This window comes from Hylaeus volcanicus, chromosome 6 (assembly GCF_026283585.1).
Source record: "Hylaeus volcanicus isolate JK05 chromosome 6, UHH_iyHylVolc1.0_haploid, whole genome shotgun sequence".
NCBI lineage: Eukaryota > Metazoa > Arthropoda > Insecta > Hymenoptera > Colletidae > Hylaeus > Hylaeus volcanicus.
In genome coordinates, this window is record NC_071981.1 from 24162644 (window position 1) to 24173958 (window position 11315).

Sequence of the window (11315 nt, forward strand, 5' to 3'; positions counted from 1 at the left end):
ACTCTACACAGGGTACCGTCACTTTTACAGTAAAATTGTATATAGCAAAAATTGTTGGAAATTGAATTCCGAAAGTAATTGTCCTACATAAATTTTCCCATCATTCCAACCTTTGATACTCTACAAGGGTCATTTTTACGTTCAAAAATGGTTGTAGAGTTACAAAATATTTTATGAAATTACCCTAAGTATTCTAGACAACTAATCCATTTAACGATTATTGCATAAAACGAAGTGCTGTTACAAAGTACCCCGAACGAATTTTACATAATTACTTCACGCGAGGGATATTTTTTTTAAATTTTAGATCGACTTCGTCGAGATGGGGTCTGCCGACATTCGATACGCGATTCACTTACAGGATGGCTACGAGGTAAATTCATAAAGAGGGTAACTTAGATATTTTCCTTCGGAGTGGACGATCTCGTTTCGCAGACTATCAAAGATAAGCGGTGCAATTAATAATCGAACAGATTCGACATTTTCGCGCTACTATAATTATACTCGGTTGGATCGTAATTATACTTTTCTTTTTCCTTATTAAAAGAATTTACTCTGTATTAAAAGTTCTATATTATAATACTCTTATTCAAAAGGAATATCCATAACAATGCTAAGACCCGATACATTCGTCGCATCGATCGAACCAACACCTTCTTTACTTTTCGATTCTCGATTCCAATAAACGAATGGACAATGTATTATGCACAGACGCGCTCAAAAGCACGATTGCTCAATTATCGCTAGAACGACTCCGAGAGGTCGTTGAACTTATTTTGCTAAATTTACCGAGGTGTCTCGGCAGACGCTTGAACGGTGAACTCCGCATTTCAATCCGCGGGGCTATTAAGAAAATGAAATTTGCAATTCCAACAAGTGAAAAAAAAAGAACAGCTACTTCTCGCTCCGCGATTGACGTTTGCCACTTTTCCGATGAAGAAACCGAGATGCTCCCCTCGAAACTGGAAGACCAGGGAACGTTTCGCTTCTCCTGCCTCGATTTCCTTGATTTCTGGTGTCACGAAGATTCGAAGTAAAAGTGTTTGAAATATTTTCAAGGAACACTGTCCTCCGCCAGTTTATACGCGATATCTCCGCTACTATCGGTTCTCTAAAAAATTAGCATGGAACGCGAAAGTTTTAAGATTAAATTCCCAACAATTCCTATCCCATACGTTTTCGGTATAAAACCGACGATAAATGAAGTAGCGTAGTTACAATTACATTTAGGGCACCGCTCAAAATTTCTCCTCTCAAACACCTATCTATATTTACATCCATCTCGAAGACCAACCTTCAATTTCCAATATCGATCAGCTCCTAACGGTGTAAGACAAAGTATCCTAACTGGTACGATTTCTACAACTCCCGCCTAACAGCCTGGCGACGTAAAATTCCTAGCGCGGCGCTCCGTCGAATCTTATTTTACGCGCTCCGGAAAATGGTCGTCTCGTTCGAGAGGGAATATTTCAGAGGTAGCCGGTCCGAGACTTACGAAGTTACGTCGCGAGACGTGGAAAATTTTACTTAAGCGCCCGGTACTCCGGACAAGCCCCGGGAAACACTAATTATTTCGCAATCTCGGCAGTCACCTCATTTCGCAGATAGTGTTGCATTAAGAAAATTAATTTTTTACTGGCAATCCTGAACGTCGGTAAAAGGTGGAGCGCCGGGAAACGTTCGTTTCCCTTCTTGGAGAATTGATTCGCGACGCGCTACGCGGCCCGCCGACGGCAATCGGATATAAACTGGAGATTATGCCATTAACGAAATTAATAAATGAAAATGAAATCACACGCGTCGCTCCATTAAGAAGATGAGCCCCGCAAAGGATGCTCATTTGTAAGCTTTGCTAGAAATTATCCTCGTTCTCGATACGTGCGTTAGTTAAGACGATTTTCAGATGAATTTTCTGTCGTACGATTAGCGTCGCAAAAAGAGGATCCGAATGCATTTTGGATTAAAAAGTCCTGGAGGTTTTCTTTCTCTTCTCGAAATTAATTAAATTTCTTTTTCTCTCGCGTGGAATTATATAATAAATTTACGTGGAATAATATCTATACGTGTTTCATAATTTATAATTATAAGTTGATTTATTTATTTATAGGTAGGAAGGAGCGTGTTTATCGAGTAGGTGTATTCAAGCAATATTTCTATATTCTACAGATTTCGTAGATCTTTTCGAACTTTGCTTTAGCATCGTGCAACTTTCAACGTAAAACACGGCCCTGATTATTATGGGCTGTTAGAAGTTGTTTTTCGTGTAAATTATTTCATGGAAATTCGAAGCTCGTTATAGGCGTAGCTGGTATCAAACTGTACTCGTCACGAGGTCACCTATTATGATACTATTTTACGCGAAAAAAGTTGTACCTTTAAGAAACAATTTTTAATGAACCTTGTATATCGTTCGTATCACCTAAGAAAGCTGAATCGACGGACAATTAATTCTACCGAATATTTCGATGTCCTTACTAAAAGAATTAAAAATATATTCTGTTTCTATGGCAATCTTTTATTCGTATCTTCTTTTAACATTTCCATGAATAAAATCACCTTAAACAATTTCACGTAGTTTATATATAATATAAAATTCGTAACTTAAATCAGGTCCAAATTAGAAATTATTAGAGCATTTTTTCCCCATACGCCTCGAAATACTGAATACGTACTTGAAACGGGAATACTTCGAGTTACTCTCGAGTATTGTTTATTCGTTTGGTTAAAATTAATCCACCGTGACGACCACTTATTCGTAACGGAAGCTTTGAGGGAAAACGGTGGAAAGTTTGTTCGGGCACGGCGTTAGATAATCCGGAAGCGTGTTTGACTTTTAAAATTTACGAAACTCGACTGACTAGATTAGACTCTAAGCAAGTTTGCGGTTTTCATATCTAACTTTCGTTCCTGTTTACGCACAGCGACTGTTCAAACTTCCCCGTAAATGTGCAAAGGTCTCTATTAACAAAGTTTTAATCGAATTCATCACAATGCGCCGTTTCGTTTAATGCAAATTCGCCAGTCAGAGAAGCAGCCTCGTCCGCCTCCTAATGTTTCTAAATGAGGAATAAGGGTGCGAATTTTCACGGAGTCCGCGGTTCACTTTCTCGATTTAACACGGTTATTACCGGAGCGGGGAAGGAAAATTAGCGTCGAAAAGTAACGACGCCCGATATCAACCCTTGAATAATTTATAAATTGTCAGTGGCTCGAAATGAAGATCGGAACAAGGCTCAGATTTATTTCGTTTCGTAGTTTACCTCTTAATTGATCCCAAAACGTTGATGCTTGAAGCTTTTTCATAAAAAAAAAAAATGAGCGAAATTCTTTAGATAAAAATTTCGAATAAAAGGAAAACCAATTCTGCATCCATTACCCATCAACCAAAAACTCGTACTACGGAATGAATTACCCTCCAACGAGCAAATAAAAACCGTAACCCTTCGATCGAATAAACGTCACGAATAAATAGCTACGTGCTACCTTCAATCTTTGCCTAATATTCGACTAAGGTTTCCTCCGAGTCTGCTTTTAGTGTTCCCAGAGCGAGGACTCGATGCGAGCATCCCTTTCGCGCCCCCCGGCCCCTGTATTTCGCGTAAATAAACGACGATAAAGCGTTGGAAAATAAAATTGGTCCTGGAGTACTTCGCGCCGCGAAGAACTCGAGGCGCCGAGATCTCCGACGCTCGTCAATGGACTGCGAGAAGAAGGAAGATTACATCATTTCTCCCTGGGAGCCAATAACGCGGTGCCGCTGTCGGGAATCGAGGACGCCGTAGCTATAATCGGAATCAATCGTCCCGTTAACGAGGTAGTAATTCTTCCTCTCGAACGACGACGAGGAAAGCAGGAAGAGGAGAGGAGCTCGGTGAAAGTGTTCGACCTGCAATACGGCGTCGCGACGCCGGTTGCGTCGCCAGAATCTCGACAGTGGCGGCGGCTGGAGGGGCGCGATTCCCATTGGAATTAGTTCGATTTGTTAAACAGGAGTTTGAAATATTCTCCAGCGAGGAATCGTTCTATCGCGTCAGTTTGCATTTTTATATGAACAAATTTTGGTAGTTGCAAAGTGAATATTTCTAACAGGGGTTTGTAATTTATATATATGAGATATGTATGAAATTTAGTTCTGTAGGATTTACAGTCAGTCCCATAAGTACCCTCTGTATTTATTGAAACGATTTGTCTCATTTAAATGAATGCTTCGTATTTCCAAATAAATTCTTTCCTGAAGTTTTACGAAACGTTAATTATCTGTTAATTTTCGGTGGCACCCTCTTTGGTAAATTTCTGAGTGCGCCACTGGACAGATGGCAGAGGGTAGCGCACGTAGAAAGTGTATGGCGGCCTTGTAAGAAGCAACGTAAATTGTTAAGGCCAGGCCCTGCCTAGTTGTAAATTAGAAAACAGGCAATCTCGCTCCGGTTGGCTGTTTTCCCATTTCTTCTTCGTCCACCCTCTTTCTCTCTCTCTCTCTCTCTCTCTTCTTCCTCCGAACCCCGTGGACTCTGTCTCCACCCAACCCTTAACGTTCCATACTCCTCCCTTGTCCCTCCGACGTTTCGTCGTGTGCACGAGGGTTTAGTACGAGCCATAAAAGAAAAAAGGAAAAGGAGGAGCCGAGGGTCTTAGAAATCCTGCCGAAATTAAGCCAAAACTTACGGTCCTGCCCCCACGTTGTAAGCGACAACGCCATTGGAGCATCTGTTCGGTTGTTCGTCGTTAATGAACACGTTTTGGGGACCTTTACGAGCCATTTGATCGCCGCTTTTGCGTAATAAAATTCACCCGCGAGTAACTTGTTTCCAGGGTTTTTTAAAGAGAAAAAGAATGGACGGCTTTCATGTTACGCGCTGAAAGGTATTTTCGTTAACCTCTCAGTCGATGTTACATCCGGATGTTGAAGGATTTATAAGGTTTTATTTGTAACGTATAACGACGCTGTGACAATTTTTTTGGAAGGCACTACCATAAGAAGGATGGCCTTGTAATATTTATTTTAATTAATTTACGATACAATTGGCTGTTGTTGGTTGGATCTTTCGCACGTTAAGTGCAAAATATTATTTGTAATATATCAGGGGGAGCGAGAAGTAATCAAAATTTCTTCTACTTGAAAAGGACATCGAACAACTGCCTTTACGCTGGCAACAAAGTGTTCGAAAACGATGAAAATTATTTTTCTGATTAGTACTCAAGATTTCTTTAATAAATAAATGTTTTTCGCCAGCAAAAAAAAATTTGGTCCCCCTGATATCATACAGAATACAATTATTTCCAGAATTCCTAATCACTTCCTTTCCGACACATGGGTACAGTTCCTGAAATCAGGATCCACGATTCCATTTGTACGAATCTACCTTTCAATTTATAACCCATCGTGATTATTTATCATTCAACTATATCGTACAATTCTCTTATCGGTAACAGCTACCAGTGTCCCCGTTTCTCGTATCGCGATGCACGCAGCGTACCGAAACCTACCTTTCAACGTACACGTCTACCCTCGCGAACGTTCCTCCCCTCGTATCATTCTCTTCAGCCGCTTGAAAAATAGTTTGGCTAAGTCGCGGGTTAAGCAAGCGGCTCGAGAGAGAGAGTATTTTCCCACTTCGAGGCAAAGGAAGATTTCGAGGGCTCCCCGATTGCGATATCGCGAGAGATCTCGACGGGAGCGTGCGATAAAGAATAAAAAATTCCGAGGCCCGACAAAGCCTCGCCGTCGTCCCACCCACCCACCCCCCCACCCCCGATAAGAATAATTTGGTAGCGTCGGATTTCAATCTGTCGAGATGACGGATACGACGAGCCCCCGGCGGAGATGCTTTTCTAAAAGGCTGCCTCGACGCGGATGACGAGTAGGGGCGGCTTCCTTTTTAATATCTCTAATATTTCCAGCCGATATTCCCCATTTATTCGCGATCCATCACTTGTCCGATGTGTAACCGGAAGCCGCTCGGTTCCACCTCAGAAGTCAATCCGATATATAGCGAGGGCGTAGTTCGAATTTCCCGCTGTAAAGCGATCCACTGTCGTCGAGTCGAGTGCCGAGGCTGTTGGCAAATGTTTTCTTTCCAAATGGAAAATAACCACGGCCGCGACATCGCGTCGGCGTCGACGCGTACGCGCCACTGGTTATGGAAAAATAATTCCGCTTCTCGTAATTTCCGGCGGTCCACGAGTGTCGGGGAGGGTTAAACGACGTCTGCGATGGTATTCGTTGTTTTCTTTTTTCGGTGAAATCCGATGGGTCGGGGCTTTTCATATTTTTGTAGGGAATTGTACGTGTTTCTTGGTAAGAAAGTGCCTCGAAACCGTTGGTATCTCCCGATATGTAACTTGTGTACGCGTGGAAGATTCTTACGGCAAAAAAACATACTCGTATTTCACGTATTTTTATCCAAATTTTAGGCCAAAACGAAGAGTCGACCCTGCCGTTAAAACGCCAATGAAACGTTGCTGGTCGAATAACGATGATGCGAATTGCAATTTCCAGCGTTCAGACGTTTTTTCCAATTCTCCAGAGAGTTTTCCGAAGAGAATCGGACCGTGTCCGTCGTGAAACTCGAGAACCGAAACTCTTGTCGCGACACATCGGACGCGCGAGCAATAAAAAGAGGATATCGAGGAGCGTTGCGAATAACTGGGTCCCTCGCAGTGGTTACGCCCAGTTCTAGTCAGACTTAGCAGTGGGTTGGCCCGATTAGGGTCAGCCAAGAGCGGAACCAGCCTTTGGTTGCACTGATCGCGTTCCGTCCTCGGCAAAAAGACTTTCCATCTGATTTCTGCGAAGGACCACAGAATCCAGCGACATTCTCGGACCTCTTTTACCGAGAAGTTTTTCGGAAAATCAACGTCGTTTCGTCGCGTCGAGTCGAGTCGGTCGTCGTACTCCGAACGCCGTTCGACGTCCTTTTTATCGTTATTTTGACCTGGTAGCGATCACTTTCTAGAATTACACGCTCGGTGAGCTGTCACCTCTCGTTTATTCCCGGGTAAAGTCGATACGAAACTTTATTAATTCCTATTTCTCGATTAAAATGCGCCCGCCTACGTTAATATCCAACGATTTTAATGTAATTTAATTTAACGACTCGTGTAAATGTAAAATATTTACCGAAATTGTAGTAAACTCCGCCGATGTCGAATACCGATTTCGGTGAAATCGTTTAATTACACATAAAATATTTACCGAAATTGTAATAAATTTTCGAAGCATCGGGCTCTGGCCAGCTATCGAATCGTAATTAATTAGTGAACTTGAATTCTTCGGGAATACTGGCCGCGCACGCGAACACTCAAGTTTTAAGCTGTTTTCAATATTTTAATGAGAAAGTAAATCGTCGATATCGCGAATAAGTATTCGAAATTAAATTTCTAAAACGAGTAACACGGAAGCGTGGATGGTTTCTTATATCGAGACGAATTTATTAGTTTTAAGTAGGTTCTGAAATACCTAAAAGTATCGATCGATTTATATATTTATTTATACGTTGAACCTGAATTTATCAATTCTCTTGTGTCAACCAAGCTAAATCGATAGCAAATAATCGGTTTTTCTTTTCAGTTGGGAACAGACTGCCGTTTATTTACCAGAGATTGATGGCAAACTTAGAAGCAAAAGGATGTCAGGAAACAAGGCGCGGACCACTTCCTGCCATCGATAATCTACTCGAAGTGATTGGATATGGATTATAATGGGGTTTCAACTCAACGGTGAAGCACTTCACCCTCGAGCATTCGACAACTCACGTGGATGGGCAGACGATAAACGAGATGAAACCACAGCGGATCAAACCACGCCCATTATTGCGACAATCGGATAAGCAATAAAATATATCGTCGTTCTTTCGGAATTCATGCAACCGTCCAATCGGATGCCAAAGATTCACAATTTGCATATAAATGCCTCCCTAAAACTTACTGTTGAAACCGTGAAAACTTTAGATATGAAAATTCAATAGCGTTAAAAGTAACGATCGAAGTTTGGGAGGTTATATATTATTAAAATGCAATTATAATCGAGGCGATATCAAATTTTACGAACCTCGACTCTCGTGGACCGTTTCATAAATTACAGCGGAATATATAGATCGCGGATGTTCCGATCTACAAGAATGCGCAGAACTACAAAAATGTGAAAAATATATCACAACTTTTCAACAATAATACACGCGTCATACAGTTTCGACGACGTATTTTCACTTGAGTTTTTATTCTTCTCCTATATCCGTGAAAAATGTGAACTTACATAAACATCCACGGTCTACTAATATATTACTAATTAGTCATTTTTTAATTTCATTCTAATACTAGGTAATACAGTGCGTTATACTTTCTTGACTCTTATCGAAAATTGATATAATTCCAAAAAAAAAAATAACCGAGAACCACGAATGAAAATGCTCGAATCGTGAAGAAACTTGGACAAGACTTTACATCCTACTATGACAATCCTTCCATCGTAGCTGTCTCCAAAGAGGCTTCCCCATTGTTTCGCGATGTACCAACGAATAGAGTCATGCTCCGTTTACGCGTCGAATTCCCGGCCAATTACAACGCGAACAAAAGACGTTTACGTGAATAATCGCGTTGCTGCTCAGCGGGCCGAACTAATTACTCGCCTCCGCCTCCCGCGGCCCTCTCTCCCTCCTCACTGTCTAAGGAACGCATAATTCTCGTCGAAACGACAGCCGGTAGATTGGGAACTCCTCGAATCCCAGTTTGGAAATGATTCGCGTGGCACGCGCTCGCTGCGCGACCACCTGAAATGGATTAGTTTCGCAAATACACAAATACTTGGGGGAGCGTGTTTTGCGGCCGTTACGCCTAATTTAACCACCACTTCCGGGTTCAGGAAGTCGATGCCGCCTCGAGCTCAGACGGATAGCGCTAATTTCTGACGGTTCTTGGAAGTATAATACAATTATCGTTAAATTTAGGACTTTCGAGTTCGACGAGTTGCTCCAAGTTGGACCACTTGAACTATCACGTCTTCCCGCTGGTTCGTCCCACTTACCGTTCTGCTGTTCAAATTAATACGCGAAACATACCTTTAAGGAGAAACGTAATACCTTCTCTCTTTAGGATTCTTTCCCACCTTTGCGGCAAAGGCGACTTCGGCAATATAAATGTCCAATGTATCGGATTCTTTTCAAAATAGTATGGGACCCCTTTTAGTCCACTGGTACTTTTTCAACATTCTTGAGGTCTAGGATTCTTTTTGTCATTTTTAGACGTTTAAGAAACTTTATCCTAAATTTCAACAGAGTCCAAAAAATAAGCAGGCGTAAAAAGTTACATATAATAAATCATCGTGTCCACCAAAGAAGATTTCATTCGCAAGAAGTTGTATACCATAGAAGGCCGTCTTCTTGTTTGATTCTGAAACGATATAATCGCGAATCTCTAAACCAGTACAACCCTGAAACGCCTGACCAAGCTTGCGGTACTTTAAGAAACGGTTAATAGAATAAATATCACGTACCAACTTAGTATATAGAAACGCCCAACGGAAATTGGTCAAGCCGAACCGTGTCCATCACCGAATAAGCTCCGCGCGGAAGGAAGTCGCGCGACCGAATTCGTACCTTTATTTCTGCACGATAACGCGAAACAACTTCTGCCGCGATTCCCTACGAACCGTCAACAATTTATCGAACGTCGCACGAGCGTATCGGTGACGTTTATTCGAGCTGGAAACGTTCTCGTCCCGCAGCCGGCTGCGCTCGTCCCTTTTCGTCAGTCGATGTAACCTTTTCGCCTCTCTCCGGCTCCCGTCTCTCTTTCTCGTTTTCTCTTTTTTAATTTTCGGTAACCAGCACGGTCGGTGCGGTCTATCGGAGGCGAAACTGTCGAAATCGATCGAGCGTTTTTCGGCGACCGGTCCCACGAGTGTGTCCGCGTGGAATCCACTTAAATACACTGGCCCATTTTTTTTACCTTCTATTTTTTTTTTTTTTTTTTTTTTTTTTACTCACACCGTACACGCGAATTGAAACACGATTCTTTCAGCCACGATGGAACCAGAGGAGAGGAAAAACGAGAAGGGCAGAAAGGACAACGTCGAATGGTAACCGTTCGCCAACGTTGCGGAATATTAATAAAGTTAGGCAAGTTTCGGAAGCTGACCGATGGCCCGTGGGGCGAGGGGTGCCTTTGCGCCGTGTCGGATTTCAGCAAACCTCGTTAAATAGAGCTTGCTAGTTAAAGTGGAATTAATTTCAAACCGTTTTCGTTCGTTTGGTATGAACGTTTGATGCGCGTGCACGTAAGCGTATGAAAGTAGAGCATTTCAGAAAAAGAATCGAAAGAGTCATAGTAGGTTAAAAGCTTGAATTTTAACGCGCATTATATGTTATTTATTACTAGAGAATGTATTCCAACAGTTAATAATAATATCATATTATTCTCCTATCATTCACTCGCATCAGCCATTTTGTAGAATAATTAGCAACTCTTTATTGACATCGTTCATTCGTAAATAAACGAAAGTATAACGCTATATCGAACAAGTTCTGCAAATCAATCGCTATAGTTGGCTTCGGGTCATTGTTACGCACGTATCGTGTCATTTTCTGTCACGAAACTGGCGCGCGGTAAGTATTCGCTGTTTCGACGAAAGCCAAAGATTTATTCGTACAACGTTTAATGGCGGCGTCGAGTGTCGGAAGCGTGTATTAATGCCTTAACGAGAGACGACGTTATTTCGCATGAAACCCGACTAATGTGATCCGTTAACACCAATTCAACTACTTGTCTGTCAGATTTAAGTGCCATCGATAAATCAGCGTCTGGTGTTGTCTGGTGTGACGTTTAAATAGTCGCTTGTGTACGTTGAACGACGGGTTTGGGCCATCAAATTTATATGTGACCAATAAAGCAGGCCGCGATATATGTGTGTGTCACGCGCTAGTACGTCAAATTTTCATAATGGCGCCTGTCATGAACGGGACCCACACATGCAAATGGTGCGAGCTTTCGCACAATGACCGCGTATTACCATACATTTAATTTTCCATAACGGGTGCCCGAGATGGAAGCTCTGTATCGTTTTAAAATCCCCCGCGCGATTCCTCAAAAACGATCGTTGATGAATTGACGAATGGTACGTCAATTAATTTATTTATCATTAGTAATAACGAAACGTAGAAAATCGGGATCGCTGTTCCATTGCGATTCGTATTGTTAGGAATTCTACAAACATTGCAGCAATAATCGCGCTGGTTGCTTGTACGTAATCGGAACGATAAAGGATTAAGTAACGACTTAACGAATGAACGAACGAAATTGAAATATAAATAACGAAAATT